The sequence below is a fragment of the Zeugodacus cucurbitae genome, chromosome 2 (genome assembly GCF_028554725.1).
Source record: "Zeugodacus cucurbitae isolate PBARC_wt_2022May chromosome 2, idZeuCucr1.2, whole genome shotgun sequence".
Classification (NCBI taxonomy): Eukaryota; Metazoa; Arthropoda; class Insecta; order Diptera; family Tephritidae; genus Zeugodacus; species Zeugodacus cucurbitae.
This window is the reverse complement of record NC_071667.1, coordinates 66,261,367-66,280,470: the sequence shown is the minus strand read 5'-3', so window position 1 is coordinate 66,280,470 and position 19,104 is coordinate 66,261,367. Positions and strand designations below refer to the sequence as shown.

Here is a 19,104-nt window from a genome sequence, read left to right as displayed (position 1 = left end):
TAAAATAAACGAGCAGGCAAATCAACCAACTGCTTGGGCAGACAGTTCAATGCGGTGGAAGGCGGCGCAGCTCGTCCGACTGACTATCCGTCGTTGGTCTGTTCATCCGTCGGTCCGTCAGCTCAGCAACAAGGTACTTATGTGCCGTATATCGTCTAGTGTGTGCTCGTAGTATAAGTAGGGGTGCTTGTAGCGTGCCACAGCCGATAAGATATGTATATTTTTCAATGCCAAGCGCAAGGAGGTAACACTAAACCAAAGCTCATTTGCTGTATTTTCATGCCCTTCAATTCACGAACAAGCGCTAACGTACATATGGTTGTACCTTTGTGCACCTATGCATCGGTACCTATTGCACTCAACCGGCAGTGTTCGACTGGCAGTGGGTAGTCCAGCGCGCGTCCATCTTCATCACCAGCCGAGTCTCGGTGGTTCGCCATCTCCCTCCACCATTTGTGGCTTGCCATTAAAGTTCTGTAGTCTAACTTAAACTGCATTTTGTATTTTACTTTGTTCCTCCGCTCCTCGTTCTTCGTACTCTGCGCTGGGTATATGCAAAAACAGCAGAAAATGTATATTTCAATTTTCACTTTTTCCTACTCCCCTGACATAGTGAGTGTGGCACCGCGTGGCAGCATAGTAATTACCGGCCAACGTTCTCCACTCAGCCAAACGAAAGTGCACTTATTTGCAGTGTCTGTTTGCTATGGTATTGGTTAGCTCTTCATTGCCTGCCAGTCCTCCGCCTCCTTCGTCCTTCGCTCTATATATACTCAACAACTACTACTACTCATTTGCGCCCCATTTTGCTTGTTGTTAGTTGTCATTTCCACAGTTCCTATTGCAATTAAAAGTCGTTGACTCCTGCTTTGCTTCCATTCCGCAATCGTTGCAAAATTCCCACAATTAGAAGTCGAGAATCGAGTGAAACTAAAACAACTGTCGACAAGGATGATCCAGATAAGTAGTTGCAGACAAAGTTGCCATTTTTTTGTTTTGTTTTTGTGAGGGTGGTAATATTCGATTTTTCAATTAAAAGCGAAAATTTCGTGCCGAAGATTTGTGCGATAGTTGCACGTAATATGTGTGAAGTTTTTTTCCTTTTCATTTGCAGTACGAAAGTGAAAATCTAGAGGGAGGAAGCCGCATTGACGTGATTTGTGCTTTCATATTTGTTCACTTCTTCAATTCATTTAGTTGGGGCGTGCTGGAGCAGAGTTTTGTTAACTTTGATCAAGTGATTCTTTAATTAATTTTTCATTTGTAGTTAATGTAATTATTTTAGTTGAGGCCACGGATGGTTAGAGTTGAATTCTTGGGTGTTACCAAGTTTTATTCACGAATTCGTTTTGTAATGGAAATATAAGGAGCTTACAAAACTTAAAAGTTTGAATTGAGTTGAGATCTCAATGGCTTCGGGATACTAGCCGAGACTAGTTTCCCACATACAGTTATGTGTGGATAGTTCCGCCGAGTTCTAATTAAGATGTAAAACTTCATTGTTTCCTCCTAGATTTTGGAGGATAGTTTACTATGCAGTTGGGATACAAGCTATAATATTTGATACTACTCTTGATGGTATTTGGAATCAGGTAGCTTTTCTTATAGTAATTCAAACGTTTATGTCCATAAAATTGTAGATGATCTCTCACTTTTTTCAAATCTAGATCTAATCGCGATCGGCTGATGTGTTCCGTAGACATTCTTTACAGATAGAGTGAGTTTGGGGAATATTTGCTTTGCACTGACCGACCCTTCATTCGGTTTAGTACATTTTGGACCACATGTAGTTCGTGTCTGACCCTTCTGAACGGATGAGTTCGAGTCCTCACCTTCTCAGCTGAGACTTATGCGATGCACACGGCATTTTAAGGCCTTAGTATTGTAGTTTGTCTCCAAGAAAATATGATTTTTGTTTCATAGTTTGTGCCTAGGCAGGTCCTTCAAGCTAGACTACACTAGAGGTCGCTGCGCAACTTCATGACAACATCTATAATAAAGCTGAAAAATTTTTTAAATCAATGTATTCCGTCAAAGGCGCATGCGGCAGCTGTGATTCCTCATTCGCCAATGTTTTACAAACGCCAAACGTGCAACGTTCCCTAAAAGGCGAACTATCAGCAAACACATATGTTTCCAAAAATAACACTTAATTAAAATTAGCCATATAAACACATCTGCCGGTAAACAATGTTGCACTTGTGTATTCACCAATCAGCTAACTACTAGCGACAAAGCAATTAAAATCATCGCTGTTTAATCATGTCAAACATTTGAACAACTCCACACTGAATTTCGCCAATTTAAGCAATCTATCAACTTGTGTAAATTTGTACTCGAATGTATATATGTAAATATTTGTTGTTGCTACTCAAAAGTATGCACATTCCTGATAGAAAATAGTCATTATAGTGGACAACAAACAAGGTCCCCATAGCGTTCACTTCGTTAGTGAGGCTGTTGACCCAGCGGCCGTGTGTGTGTGCCTGCGAGTGCAACATGGGAAAAAATGATTTAAAGAAAAAATAATCCTTTTTTCTTTTAATTGAGAATTCGTTTGTCGCATCCAGCTCAAGGCGGCTTTGTTCCCATTTGCCTTTTGATAACAAGTCAAGCTGCTACGTGTTTAAATGTGGGCATAGCACTAATAGTTGTTGTTGAAAAATATATATGTATGTATATATGAAGTTATAATCATTTTAAATTATATTTACAGCTGAGAATAAAGTAAAGGCTCATGGTGACTCATTTACTATACATAAATGTAGTTGACAATTTTAGCGTATAATATAAATTATAGTCAGACATTTCTATACTTTTTTTTAAGACTTTGATGTTAAATTTTTAGTTATATTAGCCATCTTAGATTTGATAATTGTTTACCGGCTAAGTTACAACTCCGCTCTCGAGTCAAAAAATTACATATTCTATATATAATTAATTATGCCAGTTTATTTGTATTATACCAGTTGCTTGTGCGATTTGTCATTCTCCACTAAATCTGATAATAATTTTGTGAAAATCAGAAAATACATTTATTTCTGTTAAGTACAAAATTTTCCTAATAGTAATGCCCTGTGCGGTAGCTTATTTATTCTATTTAATATAAATTAAAAGTTATTAAAAATAAACAAATTTGAGACTTTTTCTAGTTTTTAAATTCTTTTTTTTTAAGTTTTCATTTTCTTAACATTAAAAAAATTCAAAATGATCATTTTTACCCTTTTTTAAGTTATTTTTTTAGTTTTTATTTTCTCTTTTTATAGCTCTTTTAAGTAATTTTCATATTTTTTGTTCCACTTTATACTGTTGCTCAATTATTCTTTTTTTGGCGAAATTTTCTATGAATTTTTCAACATTAATTTTTTTTATTAAGTAATGAAACTCAATTTTTTTTATACTCTGTTAGATAATTTTATACTTTAACAAAATTGTATTTTTTTTTGTTTTTCTTATATTATTAGCCTCAAGTTTGTCTACAAAATTTTGTTTACTTAGTTATTTTCGCCGTAATGGGTTAATTGTGCAATTACACAAAATACATCTATATTCACTTAAGTGCATACACCTAATACCCTGTAGGAAATGATAGCAGCTAAAAAATTGTATTTTTAAAACTTTGCAATTTTTGATTTTTTTCTCTTCTAAGTGCAAACTAATTATAGAAAATAATTCTATGACAAAAATATATATAATCAAATTATGATAAAAGTTGGTTTTTAATATTTTAATTTTTATACTCTCGCAACAAAAGTTGCTAAAGAGAGTATTATAGTTTTGTCCACATAACGGTTGTTTGTAAGTCCTAAAACTAAACGAGTTAGATAAAGGGTTATATATACCAAAGTGATCAGGGTGAAGAGTAAAGTTCAAATCCGGATGTCTGTCTGTCCGTCCGTCCGTCTGTCCGTCTGTGCAAGCTGTAACTTGAGTAAAAATTAAGATATCTTGATGAAACTTGGAACACGTGTTCCTTGGCACCATAAGAAGGTTAAGTTCGAAGATGGGCGGAATCGGACCACTGCCACGCCCACAAAATGGCGATAACCAAAAACACATAAAGAGCTATAACTAAGCCATAAATAAAGTTATGAAAATAAAATTTGGAACATAGGATCGCATTAGGGAGGGGCACATTTGAATGTAATTTTTTTTTTTAAGTGGGCGTGACCCCGCCCCCAAATAGGTTTTTTGTATATATCTTGCAAACCAATAAAGCTATATAAACCAAACTTTCTGCAGTCGTTTCTTTTAGCCGTTTCCTTATACAGTCAAAAAATGAAAGAAATCGGATAATAACCACGCCCACCTCCCATACAAAAGTTAGGTTGAAAATGACTAAAAGTGCGTTAACTCACTAACGAGAAACGTCAGAAACACAAAATTTCACAGAAATGATAGCAGAAGGAAGCTGCACTCAGATCTTTTTACAAAATGGGAAATGGGCGTGGCATCGCCCACTTATGGGTCAAAAACCATATCTCAGGAACTACTCGACAGATTTCAATGAAATTCGGTATATAATATTTAATTGACACCCTGATGACATGAGGGGAAAAAGGAAGAAATCGGTTCACAACCACGACTACTTTCTTTATAACTCAATTTTGAATTCCATCTGAATCCTTCACTTTATAACATATACATTAGGAACCAATGATGATAGCGAAATAAAACTTTACACAAATACAGTATATGATCTGTGGCATCACTTGTGAAAAAATTTTCGAAAACGGACTATAACTTTTCAAGGCCCCAGATATCGAACATGTTGAACTCAGCGCCTAAGGTTAAATTTTAACCGAAAATATGGGTAAATCTCTCAGCTAATTTAATGTAATTCAGAGGAAATTGTTTTCTTCCAATAGTGTGTCTCTGTTCCAAAAATTATTAAAATCGGGTCACAACATCTCCTAGCTCCTGTAACATACATAAAAATGTCATCCCCTTGCTCCCATATACCTAATTATAAGTTTTTCAAAAATTCGTTGGGCTTTATTACGCATATATGTATTGGTTAATATGTGATATATCTTAGCAAAATTAAGTGAGCGTATAGTATTGGATATAGTGTACCTTGCTGACGAAATTGAATGAAATCGGTTCAGGAACTACCTCAGCCCTCATATCCATATATGACGATTTTCGTTATTCTATTAAACTTCATGCCGAATTTATGGGTAAATTTGTGCGTTATCTTAATAAAATTTCTTCAATAAATTGCGAGAGTATAAAATGTTCGGTTGCACCCGAACTTAGCCTTTCCTTACTTGTTTTTGTTGTTTTCTTTTTATTTTTTATTCAAATATGATTTTTAATATTTTTTTCTTAGTTCGCTATTTTTTTATATTTTTAAAAATTTTTTATTTTATTTTTTAATATATTTAATTTATATTATTTTTAATGCTATTTTGGTTTTATTGTTTTTCGATATTTCTTTTATCTATTTTTTTCCAATTTGTTAAAAAATATTTTTGGTTAAAATATATCGTGTACAAAAATTAAATATAACAAAATATCTAAACGCATTCCAATTTTACTAGTTTCCTTATAAACATTTTTCCTACTGGGTATTCTGTTGTATCCACGAATGCAGGGCATGCTTTTCGCGTTTAATTAATGAATTGTTTGCAAACCTGTAAATTCTTTTTACTTTCTTCTCTACACCTATATACGCAGAGGTAACTACGTTTCATTGTATGTATGTATTTTCCGCTGATAAATAAAATAAATACACTTTTATATTTTCGCTAATGCAACCCTGATAAGGTTTAATTTTTTTCGCAAACAAGCAGCGCGCAGCACTTTTATAGCTGAGTGCTAAGGTATATACATATGTATTATTATATATGTAAGTCGCATATTTCCAATATTTCCGCCGCACCCACGACATCAACTTATTTACCTTACTGCCGCCTGTCTCCGTTAATTTCGCCGTGTTTGCGCACAAATTTTCGCAATAATTTTCTTTTATCATTTTAATTGTTTCTCAATTTTCTGCACCCACTAACACAAATACACAATAAGCATATGTATATATAGAATCAAATCATAAATATATTTGCAAGTGCACTGACGCATGCGATGTGTGTGTGTGACTGGGCGCGTACGTGTGCTCTAGTTCCGTGCGCAATATTTAATTCTCCCGGCTTCAGTGTGGGTGGGTGTGTTGCTCTAAATTTACAGTCAACGCAATATTTTACGTTCTTCCACATAATTTCCCGCACTTTGCACAACTTTTGCGCAAAACTCTGACAGCATGACTTGATTATTATTGCTGTTGCCACCGCTGTTGTTGGCGTTGTTGTTGTTGACTATTTTTGTTTTTGTTGCAATTTTCCACTATTTATTGCCGCTGAACTGCGGAAATTAAAATGGAATTAATATCGAACACTTTCCGCACCACAACTTACTTGGAGTGGTGTTTATAAGAGGGACTTGGTGAGGTCGTCAGTTTTGAGGTGAAGTGATGTAATAGTTGAGCCCTCCTACGGATGTGTGCTTACATTACTGGTGAATTAAATACTAATTGCAATGGTAGGGTGTGAAGTTACTAAACTGGGGCAAGTGTAAGCTGTTTTCAGTTTTTTGCTTTTAAGTTGGGGAGGAGGCGGAGAGAACTCGTTTTGGTAGTCTTGCTGGAATCGAAATTATGATTTTTTGCGAATTAGAGGTATTCTTCTGCATACCATCAAGTAAGATATAAAATTTTATGAAAATCTCTTCCAACCTTCTAGGAGAGATCTCTGGACCAAAAAAATTTAATCTTTCTAAGAACATAGGTTCTAGGAATCTCGAAAATAAACTATAAAACGTATGGGTAGCTGAACCTAGAACAACTTCAAGTGCTCCTAACTCTATGAATTGAAAACTCTCTGAGAGAACTGTTTATGTTCTGCTCCCATCTTTAGTCAAAGAACACGACAAATAGTTTTGAAGAATCCTCTGGCTGGATATATACATTTTAGGTTAGATCTGACTAAACACCCGATTGAGGATGAAAAACCTATTGACTTCTGTCAATAAAATCATTACAAAAGTAAATAAGTATGCAAGGTTCAAGGTCGAGTCTAAAAAGGTGCATCAAAATGGCTGAATGAGCGCAGAGAAAACGTTTGGAGCTTTCATTAAATGCTTCCAGAGCTTTTACTTAGCTCGTATACTTATTCTAAGCAACTGAATGCCTCAAACTTAGTTATGCTGGAGCCATAACTTCGTCACAATTCTCCTCCGCGTTCATTAACTACTCATAATTATTTTCTTCAAAAAAAGCGTCAAAAAAGCGCCGCCGCTTTCTTTATTTGCATTTGACAAATATAAGCTATATAGCTAATTGACGGCTGACTTAATGCCGTAAATACAACTCAACTCTCAAGTTAATTAAAAGGGTAAACAACACAAGTGTAAACACAAGTGCAGCCCTGAGACACTTTATTAACATATCTATTAATATGAGGCTTGTTTTCTACACCGCGCTGATAGCGAAGCGCGAAGATCACCGGTAAAACCGAAAGAACAACAAAACACGAAAATAAAATAATCGCCATTTTACTAATTACAGCGAATTCCAAGAGCATCCCGCGCGCTCTGGTGACTTAAATCGCTGTGTAAATATTTTTAAAGAATTCGTAAATATTTGTGAGCGATCTCGTTGATTTTTGAAATATTTAAAATATTTTCTTAATAAAGTGCCGTGAAGATGATGATGCAGTGCGGCGTGGAGAAATTTAGAGAAAGCGAGCGGTAGATAAGATTTTAGGTGTTTAACTGGTGGTTTTAATGAATTATCTTATTTTTGGTGATAGTTAGGTACATATTAACATATGTATAAAAACATATATAATACAATTTATTGCCATCTAATTTATTAGTTATTTATTTTTTAAATACAAAAATATTTGTATTTAATTGTCCAAAATTTTCCAAATACAAAATATTATATTATTTTTTCTATTATTTATTATTTTAATTTTTAATATATTTTTTAATTAAATATTCTTCGTGTTCTAATTTTTTTTTTAATTTCTTTTTAATTTTTTACTCTAAAATTTTTAATTTTTTTAATATTTAATAGTTTATTAATTGTTTTAGAAGTATTTATTAATTATTATTTTTATTTTATTTATTAATTGTTTTAATTTTATTGATATTTTTATTGTAATTTTGTATTATATTTTATTTTTATTTTTAATTTAATTTTTTTATTTTATTTTATTTTTTATTTTATTTTTTTTTTTATTTTATTTATTTTTTTGATTAATTTATTTCTTTTTTATTTTATTTATTTTTTATTTTATATATTTTTTATTTTATATATTTTTTATTTTATTTTTTTAATTGATATTAATTTTATTTTTTTTAATTATGGATTTTTTTAATTTAAATTAAATAAAAAAAATAATTAGTTTAGTAAAAAAATTAATGAATTAAAAAATTAGTTAATTAAAAAATTAATTAATTTATTTTTTTTTAAATTAATTTATTTTTTTTTTAATTATTATTTTTTAATTATTATTATTATTTTCTTTCATATTTTTTATTATCATATTTTTGTTGTTTCAACTTTGCTGTCTTCAAACATTCAGCTATAGCAATTACTTGTCATATTTATTCAACGATCATTAATAATAGTATCTGAAAATTCTTAAAAATACACATTCTTAAACACTAACACCAACAAAAACCACCATAGAAACATAGCAAATCACATGTGTGACGCGTTCATTAAAAACTCATTAATTGCGCTTTGAATTTACTTCGCTTGCCCCCTTAGCATCTGCACACACGCATATTTTAATAAAAGGGCTTATAATTCAATAAAATCGAAAAAGAAACCTATAACCATCGCGTGATCAACTGTCTATTATGTTCTGTTGTTTTTGTTTTTGCGTGCGATCACTTGGTAGCATTCATCATCAGTCTTCAACGCCTGTCAGCTCTCATATTCATTTACTATCATTCATGGTCATTTCGTTTGTGCGGCATAGCTCTTATGTATATTTCCTTTGTTTCTTCCTAAGCACTCTTCATAGTTCATTTTATCAGCACCAAATGTCGCGTGCCGCAAGCTAACTCCACCTCTTACTTATGCATTTATCCGAAGTTGATTCTTGTGTGTTCTTTAACACGCTTCATTGGCTCGGAAAAATCGTCATTTAACATTGTTTACTTGACATAATTTATTTGACGTTTGCCATGCAATTCTATTTTATCTAAGTATAAATACATTTAGCATAAATCTACATAATTATACAGATATACGCACTTATTATTTGCTTACTAATTAATGATTTTTCTTTTTTTCTATTTTCAGGTAATCAAATGCGTTACGGTTTATTATTGGTTTATGTTGTGAAATCGTTAACTTCGATTAATATTGGGTATCTGGTATTCATGTGGTAATTATGATTTTAAAATTATATAAAAGTTAATTTTCGTTCAATTCCATGTCTGAAGACCATTGATCGAGGGGATATTATAAAATATCCAACACAATCAAATATTTATAAATTTAAGTATTTTTTGCCATAATATGAACTTAGCTTTATGAATTCCTTAATTAGAAATATGTACTCGAATTCAGAGGGTTTATTCTTATTATTTACTGACATATTTTATGAGAGTTTGGAACATTTTTATTGCTCACAAGATGGCGTCGCATAATAGACTCAATTAAATTTTACATTAATTATGTTGCTAAATTAAGTAGATAAGCGAGTTAATCTAATCAACTGCACAAGTGCACTCATGGTATTTTAGTTATTGAAATAGTTTTCAAAAGATTTTAATTGAACTTTTCTCTATAAATTTCAAAGGGCCAATTTTTCATATCTAAATGCTCTAGTCATAGAGAAATTTCAGTTTCTTCTTTCTTTTCGTCCCTATCCATTAAAACCAAGTTGGTTGTTGGATTCGCCACTCTCGCAACTTTGGACTCCTTTCACTTTTGCGTATCTTTCTATTTGTTGTATTTACAGTTCTTATTCTGGTATCTTAATAGATATCTGAATATCTCAGGAGCTGTTTTGCGGTTGATAATTCTCTGTCTATGGTAGCCATGCTAGTTTAGCGACTTCGACCCATACTTCCTTAAAACCCATCTTTGACGATAACCTAGTCCCTAACCCTTGAAATATACATTATATAGGGGATGGCTTAAAGTTCGACGAACTTATGTCCCAGTGTCTTAGAAGACTCGAACGGTGATGTGAACTGACAAGATAGTCCGCGGATTTCGGTCTTTGTTTGTCTGATTAGGTTTCAATTATTATTCTACATCGAGGACGATATTTCAACTTTACCGATACTCCAACTTCTCTATAGAACCGAAAGTGCCATTTTGTAATTATTTATTTATTATTTTTATACTCTCGCAACCTGTTGCACAGAGTATAATAGTTTTGTTCACATAACGGTTGTTTGTGTCACCAAGAAATATAAGAGTTAGAAATGGGGTTATATACACATAAATGATCAGGATGACGAGTAGATTTGAAATCCGGATGTCTGTCCGTCCGTCTGTCCGTGCAAGCGATAACTTGAGTAAAAATTAAGATATCTTAATGAAACTTGGAACACACGTTCCTTGGCACCCTGAGGAGGTTGCTTTGGTCAAAATCGGTCCACTGCCACGCCCACAAAATGGTGGAAACCGAAAACCTATACAGTGTCATAACTAAGCCATAAATTAAGTTATGAAAATGAAATTTGGAACATAGGATCCCATTAGGGAGGGGCACATTTGGATGTAATTTTTTTGGAAAAATGAGCGTGACCCCGCCCCCAAATAGGTTTTTTGTATATAACTCGCAAACCAATAAAGCTATATAAACCAAACTTTCTGCAGTCATTTATTTTAGCCATTTCCTTATACAGTCCAAAAGTGAAAGAAATCGAATAATAACCACGTCCCACCTGAAAATTGAAAATTACTAAAAGTGCGTTAACTCACCAACGAAAAACGTCAGAAACACCAAATTTTACATAAGAAATGGCAGAAGGAAGCTGCACTGAGATTTTTTTACAAAATGGAAAATGGGCGTGGTGTCGCCCACTTATGGGTCAAAAACCATATCTCAGGAACTACTCGACCGATTTCAATGAAACTTGGTTTATAATAGTTTCCTTACATCCCAATGATATGTTGTGAAAATAGGCCAAATCGCTTCACAACCACGCCTACTTCCTATATACCAGAACTTTGAAGACGATCTGAATCGTTTACTTTACAGTATATAAAGTAAGCACTAGTGAAGATATCGGTGCAGAACTTTGCATAAATACTATATTAATCGTGTGGCAACCCCATTCAAAAAATCACCGAAATCGGACCATAGGTTTTTAAGGCCCCATATATCGAACACGAGGACCTCGGTGCGTCTAACCTAATATTATGGTTTCCAACTTTCAATGGACTTTATACAATATATATGACGAATATGTGGGTCAAATTGTGTATTATATAATATAAATAAAGTTAAATAAATAAATTGCGAGAGTATAAAATGTTCGGTTACACCCGAACTTAGCCCTTCCTTACTTGTTTTCTTATATTTTTATATATTTTTTTTTTTATGGGATATATTGTATGAGAGGCATGTTTGTGCGCCTCTTTGAAATACGAGTACCGCTATCTGTGTTCGACTCGTGAGTAGAGGAAGTGCGCTCGCATTGTTTCGGAAAAGCTGTTCTCAGTTTTCTTTTTTAATATTTATGAAAGGAAACATACATACATATGAGTTGCATTTATATTGTCTATATTTAATTGTTGCAATTGTTGCAAGGTAAGTTGCTGCGGCATGTGTTGCACATATGCATATATGTATGGGAAGTGCTAGTTCTAGGCACACTTTTTAGGCCAGAATACATATGTACATATATGAGTACCTTTACATGAGGTTCCAGCAATTATTCAAACGCTTTAGCGATTGCATGTGAGATTGTGTCCGCCGACGACGCTACGCTATATAAAGCATTATATACCTATATATGTGTGTATAGACTCTTCTATAGACACCTTGATTGTGCCTATTTCGTTTTCTGTTCTGATTTTCGGGTTTCTTATTTCGGTTTGGTATACTTTTATCTCTAACTGTAATATGTTGCATGCAACATGATTTGCAATTTCAAACAATACGAAGCATGTGACGCTATATCTCGTTCTCTACTTTTCTTCTTATAAAAATACCGAGTGGTGCCACATGCATTTGTATATCTGTATGTATGTATGTCTATCAGCTTTGTGGCACAAAAGGAAGCCATATCGGGCGTAAGCTCTGCCAGCGCATTGGCTTTCTGTCACTTCCTTTGGCGTTTTCTTTGTTCTCTTTTTGTTTTTCTGTGTTTTTTCTTCTTTTTTTGTGTTTATATTTATTTTTGCCATTTTGTTTGTGTAATTGAATGCAGCACATGCAAACATACACACCGAAACATGCGCATAGACGCTATAACATGGCATGAGCGGAAAAGCCGTAGCATAAAATAACACACGACCAGAATAGAATGAAATGCAATATAATACTTATAGAGATGTTTGACTGTCTGTCTGTCGGTCGGTCGGCTTGTATATGTGTAGCTGTGTGTGTGCGTTGTTGCTGCATAATATATGGAGCAGAATGGGTCACAGCAATATGTATGTAGGCGCATATGTTTGCGCTCATATGTTGATATTCACGCCTTTCATGCGATTATATTCTCGTTGTTTTTGTTGTTGTTGCTGTTGCCCCGATTCTAAGCTGCCGTCGTGTATACTCGTAAATTAGTTGCGCCATTGTTGGTTATCGCTGTGCGCGCGCTGCAGTTGTACGGCCGTCAGCCATTGCACGGTGAAGCTTGCAACATATTGACGCGACCCTCCATCCACCTCCAACAACAACAACACCACCAACGCACGTCATCACCCCCAACAAAATGCAATTTTGGCGCAATATCGCTTACACTCCACCGACCCGCTTTCGCCCGCGCTGCCTGCGCAAATTAGCGAAAATGGAGAGTGCAACACGGCGGCGCGTGTTCGTGCCACCTACAAAGGGGGTACATGAAATTTCGCACCAGTTTTAGTTTTTAGGTAATTTGAATATTTTTCGAGAATTCGTGGTTGTGCCACATCTGCTCGCCGCCTTAAGTTTCTTTATAAGCTTTCTTTTATTCTATACCCAAACTAAGGCGCCTTTCTGTACCGACTTACCGCGTTGCTTTTCGTTGCAAAAGCTGTTTGGGAAAAAATGCCAACAGACATTTTATGAAAATTAGCATTAAAATGCCAAGCGCGCTTAGTGTGCTCACGAAACTGGGGTAAACTGTCATAGAACGCGCCAACACAACATAAGCGCATAAGGCGGCGCACTCACGCTCGTGCACACCCCGTGCAAAAGTGTATCAAGGGCAGCAGACAACATGTCGACTGTGTTGGAAAATGGAATAAAATAACAAAAACATATTACAACAACAACTTGCAACCTAACTTTCAACACTTTCTGGTAAAAATAATTTTCTCGATAATTTGAGTCGTTCAAAAGTTTTCAGCATAAAATTCAATGGCGCATTATGGGGGCTATTGATATTATATACTTAATTTTACCAACGAATGTGGCATTTGTTCATGAGGGTGGCTTGAAGTATTAAAAACTGAAGTTGATCAAATTTTTGAAGCCGTTCTTTCTTTAACTCCCTTTGCACTATAAGCTCTGGTAAAATATAAGAAAAAGCCAGAGCAACAACAAATTCAAGAATATTAATATCGGCGAACCCAGTGACTGGAATCGACACTAGCCGACTTAAGATTTTTATAATAGAGTCCTGGCGCTTATCGTATCATAAGAGATTGGAGATCCGTTAGGAGTATCAGGGTGTCAAAGAACAGTCGAATCTGTTTAAGTGAGATTCTCTGCAGTTGCGGAGATCTACCCCTTAACCTACACCTAACCTAATATTATATTTTGTGCTGATCAATTTCTTTCTTTCGATTCGCCATTCTCCAACTTTCGACACCGCTCACTTTTACGTATATTTCTATATACATATGTATAACATGTAGAGTTCTTATTTTAATATATTAGCATACTGGCGCTTGAATAATAATACATGATAGCACATATCTGCATCTCTTCTGAGATGTTTTCCGATTAATATAACTCCGTCTATGGTAGCCATGCTAATTTAGCGATCTCGATAATGACCCATATTTCCTTTAAACCCATCTTTGACGTTAACCTAGTCGTAAGGTCCGATCGATCATCCGAACTGACGAAGATAGTCCGTGGTTTTTGGTTTATTTTTCTTCGGTTAGGTTGGAAGTAATCAAGAACCAGACAGCTGAACAGTTCTTTAAATAAAATATCATGTTTTTAAATTCAATAAATTTAATTAATAAATTAAATTTTATTATTGTTCATCGAGTTCGTTACATCGATTATATTGAAATTTAACTTTTCGCTATAATTTTTGTAGTACCTGTTCGTACTGTGGATCCAAATAGATCTCTGCGCCAGTGCTGTATTTCCAGCGATCATTTCCTTGTGATTTAAGAATAAATTACAGTCGCTGGGACCAGATCAGGAGAATAAAGTGACTGTGGAAGTATTTCCATGCTGATTGGATATAATTTTCATCGGTCAAACGAAATGAATAAAAGCTGTCATCGATTGGCTAACTGCTATAGACAAGCTAATCGAACAAACTTTCAAAATTTTCATACGAACTGGTAGCATTTAAATCGAATTGTCTATACTTGGTCGCACTGAACTCTTCTACCACCGTCCATGTCTTACGTTTTCTGTAACAAATTTCATTTTTATTAAAGTTTTTTATTCAATAAATTCAATACAAAAATATTTACGATTTATCTTCTTCTACCATTTTCATTTTCAAATTTGTGTATAACAATTTTTATTATTTTGATAGTAATTTGCCCTTTGAGCCGTTCACAATAGTAAAATGGTTCTAAAATGTGTAAAACAAAACTTGGTAGCACTCAGCAAGCGACGATTGCAATTTTATAAAGGTATTCGCATACTCTCCAGCACGAATTCAACTAGATATCTTTGTTGTTACTTTCACAATCGATGGCAGCTAATATTAACACGTTCCTTTGATATCAAGAGACTGCTAGCTGTCTTCATCAATTTCATTTTACGATCCACCAGAATTATATTGTGAAGTTTTTCGATGTTTTTATTCACTTTTGGAACTCTACTACTGGATTCAGCGTTTTCGATGCTTATATGATCTGTTTGGAATCTAGCAAATCACTTTCGAAGATTCAGATATATTTTAAAGAACCGTCTTAGTGGGCTAGAAAACAGCTTGAATGCTCTCTTTTCACTAACTAACCTCTCTTCTTAGAAATTAGACTTTCTTTAATAAGTTTTCATTTCCCCAGACATTTTTATTGGCTTATTGTCCAAAACACTTTTTACTTTCATTTTCGATTTTCTTTCGATAGTTTTCACACAGCGCGGTCACTCGCTACCCTCACACCTCTCGCTAATCACAACATACAGCAAACGAATGAAAAGACAGTGACAAATGTAAAATATTTACACGTAGCCATTAAACAAATAAATTACAAGTAATAAACAAGCACTTAACACGCACGCACATACACATACATAGATTTACTATACACACACAGGCATTTACTCACATGGCCAGTGAGTGCAGCATAATTGTAAATATAATTATTTGAATCAATATACATATGGCATAAAGGTGTGTGTGTGTGTGTGCGCGCTTATGAATGAGTTAAAAATCGCTTGAGCACCGTCATGCTGTCAGCAATTTTTCAACCATCGGTGCGGGTCGCCTTCTTGTGGGTGCATGCACTGCACCGGTGTCGCTGCAAATATGACGAGAGACAGTTCGAGCAGCAGACAATCGAGGGACATCCCATGCGGGCGCAATTTATATGCGTGGGAATTAATATACTCGCGGCATTTTTGCACTGTTTTGCATTGTTTACTTGTGCACCCGCGCGCACTATTCTCCTCACACACACTCTTCACTTGTTGCCGTTCACACTCACTTGCTGCAGTGCAACGCAGTCTATTGACACCCGGGATTGTTGCAATATGCTTTTGTTGTTTTTGTCACGCCTGGTCATAAAAAATAATGCATATTTGTCACATGAGTACGCTGTCACCGTCGCCGCCGCCGCCACTGTGAATCCACTACCCACCCAGGGCGCTCACGTGTGCGACTACTCCGGGCTCGACTTCCATTGTCATAGCGGGTGTTGAGTATGTTGCAGCAGCGCTGCATGCCACTTGAGAGTGTTGCGAAAAATTCCAACTAGTTGACAACAATTTCTTTGCGCGCACACAATGCATATTTATTAAACAAATTTCTTTTTATTGCCACAATTTTTATTTATTTCTCACTTTTTTCGTACACTTGTGGGTGTCTTTCTGCGCCTGTGTGGGCTCCCACGTTAGACACTTTCTTCTGCGACAATTGTTGTTTGTCACACAGCGACATGACATCATTTTTACACAGCTAACAATGTACGATTTTTCATATTAACGACAACAACAACAACAACAACAACAACGAAAATTGTAATAATAAAAACTTTGTCGCTGTAAAGCACAACAACCGTTAGAAAGTGAACGCCACTTAGCTGTGCCACCTGCATACGAGTATAACTGTCATTTTGACATTTTGTCGCCATGCTTGAGTGTCTGTCGTTATGTGTTTTGCTGTCATGCATTGTTTGCTTGCAGCCCCCCTCCAAGTCTACATGCCTTCTCAACATACTCATGCTCAAGCTCATATCGCTAATTTATTTACTTTACTTTTCTTTTCTTCTTCTTCGTCTTCGCGCGGCTCTAACGCGAGTTGTCAGCATCAACTAATGACAGCTTTATTGCACCTGTCACTTGCTGCTGTAGTTGTTGTTGTTATGTTTCGCACTGAACTTATTTTCGATTAATTAATTGTTTTGTTAGATCGCACGTTTATAGGTTTGTCTCCCCTGCTTCGCCACTGCTTTCTTTAGCCGTTTCTTTCTTTAATTTTGGTTTATTATTTCTCTATTTTTGTTTTTTTCTGATTTTCTTGGCTAGTTTATGTTGTCAATTAATTGTTGCCATTGTTAGCAGCTATTTGTTGCGCCAATTAATTGCTATTTTTGTTCGGTTTTATTGTTGCTTAATTAAGCATTGACTTTTCGGCGCTGCACGAAAGTAAAAGTATTTCGAAACGAATTGTTTTTAATTGTCTACTTATTTGTGTAGTTTCTTTTCGTTTTTTTCTTGTTTTTTGAAATGTTTCGATTACAACCAAAATTAGCTTCGAAAGGTGAAGGTTATTAACTGGCGTCCAAATTCATTGTTTATTTTTGTTACATTGTCGCAGCTAGTAAACAGTACACATGTGGTATAAAACCTTAGCCTAGACAACATTGTTTGAAGTTTAATTGAAAGTTCGTTGTCTTTATGTGCTAATATTGTAATAAGAGTACCAAAAATATCATAAAATGTTCGACCTAACCTAACAAAAAGACTTTTTTTAAATTGACCTGAATTGAAACTCATGATGAAATGAATACTCAATGACTGATTTTACAACGATTCTGAAATTAAATAAAAAATTAATCTGAACAAAATGCGAAATTTTATATTATCTAAGGTTTCTCTTAACCCTTATAGCCCTAAAAAAAGTTAACCTTTGTTCAGATTTGTGCTAATTGAACTTGATTTTTTGATTTCACATCACACGCATAAACTTTTGTTCATTTTCATACTAAAAATATAGTATTTGAAACAATTCTTCATTTTAACCGACGTTAAAGAATCACCGGGCCGCTGTAACCCGTATATATCTACTTACTTTAATTTTTCGATTTCACTATTTTATGGAATTTTATTTTGATTTGTCGTGATCTGATAGGTTAATAATATTTCATATATACTTGGCAGATAAAATCGTTACTGATATTTTTTTTCTGTCATGAAAAATATAAAATACAGAACATAGATCTTCTAGTAAACATGAGTAGCCGATAGGTTAAATAAATAAAATTAATACCACTATGCTATTTTATAAAAAAAACAAGAAAAAACGTTAACTTCGGCTGTACCGAAGCTAATATACCCTTCACAGGTGCATTTCTTTTAGTAACTATGTGTTTAAGCAAATCTAAGACGTAAGAAAAAGTAAGTAAAAAACAAGCCTTTGATTCCGATCGTTCAGTTTGTATGGCAGCTATATGCTATAGTGAACCGATCTGAACAATTTTTTCGGAGATTAAATTATTTCTATGAGCAATAACTCACACCAAATTTCGTGAAGATATGTAGTAAAATGCGGAAGTTTTCCATACAAGCCCTTGATTCCGAACGTTCAGTTTGTATGGCATCTATATGATATAGTGGTCCGATATCGGCAGTTCTGACAAATGAGAAGCTTCTTGAAGAGAAAATAACATCTGCAAAATTTCAAAACGATATCTTAAAAACTGAAGGACTAGTTCCTATATACAGACAGACAGACGGACGGACGGTCAGACAGACAGACATGACTAAATCGACTCAGTTCAACATACTGATAATTTATATATACTTTATATGGCCTCCGACGCTTCCTTCTGGGTGTTACAAACTTCGTGACAAACTTAATATACCCTGTTCAGGGTATATGTAATTAGTACGTAAGATCATTTAATAAAGGCTTCGAATCTTATTTCTGTAGAACATTTTCAAATGTTGCGTCCAATTTTGTGGACAGAAACCAGATTTTAAACTATGTTTTTTAATAAACGGATCTCATAGCTCTAGGCTTCAGAATACTTCTGAATTAATATGCTTGAAAAGCGTAGAATTACGTTAGGTAAGGCTCAAAGGCTGACCCTCTTGACAAGTGCCGCAATGGGTCCTACTCTTACAGCTAAAGGTGCCAATTCATTGTGATGCTAAAAGACTCCTAAATTTAGATCAGAAATACATATGACCCTTATAGCTTTTTTACACAAGAGCTAATTGATCAATTAACCGGCCTCTGCTCGATTAAAACGCTTATTAAGATTTACAAAATAAGAATCTATAATACATTAATTTTTAATTGAATTTCAATCAACAATGGATAGCAACTCTGCTTCAAAGACCTACG

The 19,104-nt window shown here is 34.5% G+C and overlaps 1 protein-coding gene across 2 annotated transcripts in view; it reads left to right on the top strand.

Moving 5' to 3' along the window:
* The window catches only part of LOC105217224 (uncharacterized), a 136,988-nt gene that overhangs the window by 52,842 nt on the left and 65,042 nt on the right, over positions 1 to 19,104 (top strand). The gene's annotated exons all lie outside the window — the stretch shown is intronic.